At 43.6% G+C, this 5,698-nt stretch overlaps 1 pseudogene; it reads right to left on the minus strand.

Annotated features, from left to right (window-relative positions):
• LOC107577382 (26S protease regulatory subunit 4-like) overlaps nt 1-5,092 on the minus strand; it is a 9,476-nt pseudogene extending 4,384 nt beyond the window's left edge.
• Between the last annotated feature and the right edge of the window lie 606 nt (nt 5,093-5,698).

The raw sequence follows: 5,698 nt of genomic DNA on the forward strand, positions 1-5,698 counted from the left end.
GTTTTACCTAACATCCAGGAAAACTATATGATTGATCAAGACTTGTGAGACATTACATGCCCTTATTTCTATCTGTGAATTCATCAATTTCATTATAGGTAATGAAATGATCATCAGGAGACTGAAACACACAGAAGGGTGTTGGTCTCACCTGTTCCAGGGGGGCCGTAGAGAACGACCCCTTTGGGAGGCTTGATCCCCATTTCCTCATAATACTCTGGATGGGTCAGCGGCAGCTCCACAGACTCCTATAGGTCAAAACATTAGTTAAGCAGCATACATTCATGTTTCCCTGATTAAACATCACAAAGCACCTGTAAAAAGTTTAACCATTATAATAGATTAATCCTAGATATTCTCCTTGAGCAGAAGTTTAAATATTTGTTGCATGGACCAGCGCATGATCCCCTTCTGAGGGACACCCTTCCTAAAATATAAACGCAGCTATATCGTTCCATGTATAAAGCCACTCAAATATCAAGTACTATATTAAGAACATGTTTTTTTCAAAATTAAATAAACGGCTTCGATAATTTTCGCCAGGCGAAACTGTAAAGATTTGTTTTTATTTTGCCTTAATTTCTTGTATCTGACTGTCCAGTCCACCGATGTCAGCGTATGTCTCTTGTGGAGCCTTCTCCACCTTCATGACGGTAACAAGAGGGTCTGTGTCGTCCATCAAAACCCCTATGACAGCATGGACCTAAACAACAAGTTATTCAATCATTTAATAGGCAAATCTACCAACATTCAGTATCTGGAATTAGCTACAGGAGAGCAGCATTCAAATACAAATGGTTGCAGAGAGCAAGATATATTTAAAAATATTTGGTTGGGAAAGCTCAACCAAAAATGACAAGTCTGTCATCATTTGCTCATGTCATTGTAAACCCAGAAGTCTTTGGTTAATCTTCAAAACATTAATTAGATATGTTTTTACAATTTTATAAGATTTTTAATGAAACCGGAGAGGTTCCTGTCCCTCCATTGAAAGACCAGGTAACTAAAACTTAAAAGACCCAAAAAGGCATCATAAACTGAATCCATATGAATCAAGTGGTTTAATCCAATCCAATGAAGAGACACAATTGCTTTATATGATGATTGGATTTAAATTTATAACCTAGATCATTTATAGCATGTATAACCTTTTTGGATCTTTTAAGTTTGTTACCTGGACTTTCAACAGAGGGACAGAAACCTCTGAGGTGTTATTAAAAAGAGAGCTGCGCAATTAATCAAAATACAGTTTCGATTTCAGCCTCCAACGATTATGAAAATACAATAATCGAGATAAAACGATTATTGTGACCCTTTCCAGTGGTGCGCTTTTGCTCCTCCATAAAAGCCCAATTTCACGTGCAAATCAGTAAAATCATGTAACGTGACTTTCACAAATTGGGACGTGCTTGATTTAAAGTTTATTAGATTTATTCATGTTTTTAAAAGCGTGAAAGAGGGCTTGCGCTGTTCCTCAGGAGGCTTTCTGTGCATGCGCTCAGAGACGGAACACAACACAGACATGTAAAGTCAACTTTTAGTTTAAGGTGTGCGCCTAAATGGTCAACTACGTGCAAAAATGTCAAAACGCAGCGCTTGGTGATTATTCACATAGACCCTCGTCGGTTATGCAATATATGAACAAACAGTTGAAAATAAAAATACATGTGTAACAGTGAACTGGATCCGTGCGGCTCTTAAAGTGACAGCGGCTAGATTCCAGCTGCTGTCTGTGTGCTTAATATTAATCAAACAACAAAAAGGCAAAGAGAAAAATCACTCACTGCTCTTGACTGAAGGACTTTTGTAGCTTTAATAAGAAACAAAAGGAAGTCTAATTCTTACAATGAAGACTATGCTTAAATCTTTAAATAATCGCTCTTATAAAGTTTTGGTCATGTGGCCCACTCATAATAGTGTTAAATAAACATGATTACAATATTGAGCAAAATAATTGGGATTATGATTTTTGCCATAATTGAGCAGCCCTAATTAAAAATATCTTAATTTTCATATTTGAGTGTACTATCCCTTTAAGTTTGAAAAATGTATCCCATTTCTACTAAATCCTGGTGGATATTGTACCTTGTGATTGAGTAAGACAGAACAGCCGGGCTCCAGCAGATCTTTGTCGACAAATGACAGAATGCTGACAGTGCTCCGAGTCCACAGACGTGGAGACGATGGCATGATTGTCATCAATGATCTCCTCCAGGGACCCCACAGACATAGGAGTCCCCCTCAGGTCATCGACCTTTGACCTCACCTCCTAAGAAGTGCAAAAACATAGCTATCAGCACAGACAAATGAACAAAAAGGAGAGCGAGAGAGAAGAATGGATGATGGATGGTGCACCTCCTGTTTCTCCTCTAGAGGTTTCATCTGCTCCTGGTTTCTGATTAACTCCTCTTCCATCAGCAGGTAATCTTTAATTCTCTCCTGCTTCGGGAGCTTCAGCCTGCACTGTGTGTGAGGTGTGACTATACAGAGAGAGAGAATCCGAGTACTAGTTTACTCCCCACACTACATTTCCCATCAGCCCTGTACCGGTCACTGATCATTCTCCCACACCTGTTCCCCATTACTTTAGACTATTTAATGAGCTCTTTCACCCAGATTCTCTGTGTAGTCTTGTTTTGCCTTGGTGAACATCTCTGAGCGTTATTCCGGTTACATTGGACTGCCTTCTGTTATTACCTCTGCCTGCCTTTTGTCTCTTGTTGATTTGCTGCCTGCCCCTTGGACTTGTGCTCTGGATACTGGACTATCGACATTGGATTGCCACACTGCACTGACCAAAGACTGTCTCAGTTTCTGAATGATATCTGCCTGCCCCGATCTCAGGTCTGTCTATGATCCCCATTCTGTCTGCCCTACGATACTGCCTAATCTGTGTCTTGACCTCCACTTGTTTAATTAAGTTTCAAAACCTGGAGAAAAACAGAGACCACCTAGCCTGTCGTGGATTGAGTCTCTTAGCCGTTCTCAAGTACTCAAGGTTACGATGGTCGGTTAAAACAATGAATGAACGTCTTGCTACCTCCAGTCAATGACGCCATTCCTCGAGTGCAGCTTTAATGGCCAACAACTCCGTCACCAACATCATAATTTCTATCCGCTGGGCTGAGTTTGTGTGAATAATAAGCACATGGAAACATCTTTGCAGGGGAGCCCTAACGTTTTGATAGCACTGCCCCTATTCTGATGTTGGAAGCGTCAACCTCTACTATGAATGGAAAACTGGGGTCAGGGTGGTGTAAGATGGGAGCGGTGGTGAATTGTTGCTTCAATTCCTGAAAGGCCTCTCGGGCAATAGGGGACCAGTGAAGACGACTAGAACCCCTCTTTGTCATTTGTGAGAGGAGCAGCTACGGAACTGAAACTTCTGATGAAGCGACGATAGAAATTGGCGAATCCCAGGAAACGTTGCAGCTCCTTAATAGTAGATGGTAGTGGCCATTTTAGGACTGCATTGACTTTGTTCTCATCCATGGCCACTCCCTCCTGACTAAATCATGTAGCCCAGGAAAGAGAGGCATGTCAGATGAAACTCGCACTTCTCTGCTTTGGCGTACAGTTGGTGCTGGATTAGGCATTTGAGAACAGACCTGACATGTTGGATATGCTCCTCGAGGGTTTCGAAATAGACCAGAATATCGTCAATGTATACGATAACATTCCTGTTGAGCATGTCCCTGAAGACGTTATTGATGAATGACTGGAAGATAGATGGACTGTTGACTAGGCCGAAGGGCATAACCCAATATTCATAGTGCCCCATGGTCATGGAGAAGGCAGTTTTCTATTCATCACCTGCCCGAATCCGAATGAGATTATATGCACTGCGTAAATTCAGTTTGGTGAAGAATTGGGCAGTTCTCAGCTGTTCCAGTGCAGAGGGTACTAAGGGTAGTGGGTAACGAAATTTAACAGTCATTTCACTGAGGCCATGATAATCGATGCAAGGACAGAGACAGCTCTCCTTCACGAAGAAAAACCCTGCGGACGCTGATGAAGTGGAGGGTTGGATATAGCCTTTAGCCAGTTCCTCATGAATGTAGTCGTTCATGGCTTTGGATTCTGGTTGTGACAGGGGAAATATGCGGCCCTTCGGGGGACTAGAGTCGGGCAGAAGGTCGATAGCGCAGTCAGAGGGTCTGTGAGGAGGCAGTTGAGAGGCTTTGGATTTGCTCAATGCTTCACTTAGATCATGATAGACACTGGGTAACCGAGTAGTCAGTATCTGTATCGCTAACAGTTAGAAGATGAAGGAGTGATGTTCTGAACACAACGAGGAAAACAGTTCTCATTCCAGCTGATTATCTGAGATTCCTGCCAGGAGATGTTTGGGTCATGCCTGCGGAGCCACGGCAATCCTAGAATGATGGCATGAGAAGTTGAAATAATGGTCTCCTGATGAATTCCCATACTAAGTTTCGTTGTCATGCGAGTTATCTTTCCTGTGCCCAGGGGGCGCCCGTCGACAGCCTCGACTGCCAAAGGAGGAAGACATTCTATTAGAGTGTTACTGCATTCTTGAGCAAAATCCAATGACATAAAATTCCCAGCTGCCCCAGAGTCTAACATGGCGCGAGCGGACACAGCTCTTGTAGGGAGAGTGATGCAGTTATCAACATTGAGAGCTAGAATGGGGACACTCACCCAAGTAGTGGGGTCTCTGCGAGAGCGAGAGGGGCATGACAGTCTCATGTGGCCTGGCTCACGAGGATCCTCGGTCCATGTTGTTTGTGCGGCGAGCGTACGAAAGGACAAAGCATATTCTGCTGCAGTTCTCAACTGTGTTAGCAACTGTTCATCTGCACTCCGACCATCCCTTGAATGATCAAAGACCTCCCGGAAACGTTGAAGAAAGATTGTAAATGAGGGAAAAGGAGATCTGCCCCCTATCCATACTGCCACCATCCACTCCAGCGCTTTACCAGGGAAACAAACAAACAAAGGAAATCCTCACCTCCTCCGTTGCATACAGGGCTGGTTGTTGATTAACGAACAGGGTGCATTGGAGAAGGAACCCCTTGCACTGAGCTGGATTACCGTCGTACTTCTCAGGGAAAGCCAAGCGGGGACTCATGTTGGAGGTTTGTGCTGATGTGACCGCTATTGCAGCGTTAGTTGGAGGCACCGAGAGCTCGGGTCGAGAAACGTGCAGTGTCTGTAAAGTCTTGACTAATTCCGCAGTGAGTGTAGTGAGCCTCTGCAGCCGATGATGATGATGAGTGGCTAGTTGTGTCGCTTGCGCAGACAGCTCTGAAGAGAGGTGATAGATCACTGCTGGATCATGTTGCGGCGAAGTCTTCTGTAAAGATTCATCAACACGGCTGGGATCCATTTGCAGTTTTATTTGAAAAATAATCAAACAAGCAGAGGTCAAGACACAGATTAGGCAGTATCGTAGGGCAGACAGAATGGTGATCATAGACAGACCTGAGATCGGGGCAGGCAGATATCTTTCGGAAACTGAGACGGTCTTAGGTCAGGGCAGGCGGCAATCCAATGTCGATAGTCCAGTAAACAGAGCACAAGTCCAAGGAGCAGGCAGCAAATCAACAAGAGACAAAAGGCAGGCAGAGGTCGAGACAAAAGGCAGGACAATGAAACTGGAATAACGCTCAGAAATGTTCACCAAGGCAAAACAAGACTTTGCAGAGAATCTGGGTGAAAGAGCTCATTAAATAGT

Source organism: Sinocyclocheilus grahami, unplaced genomic scaffold (genome assembly GCF_001515645.1).
Source record: "Sinocyclocheilus grahami isolate Dianchi unplaced genomic scaffold, SAMN03320097.WGS_v1.1 scaffold5901.1, whole genome shotgun sequence".
Lineage (NCBI taxonomy): Eukaryota > Metazoa > Chordata > Actinopteri > Cypriniformes > Cyprinidae > Sinocyclocheilus > Sinocyclocheilus grahami.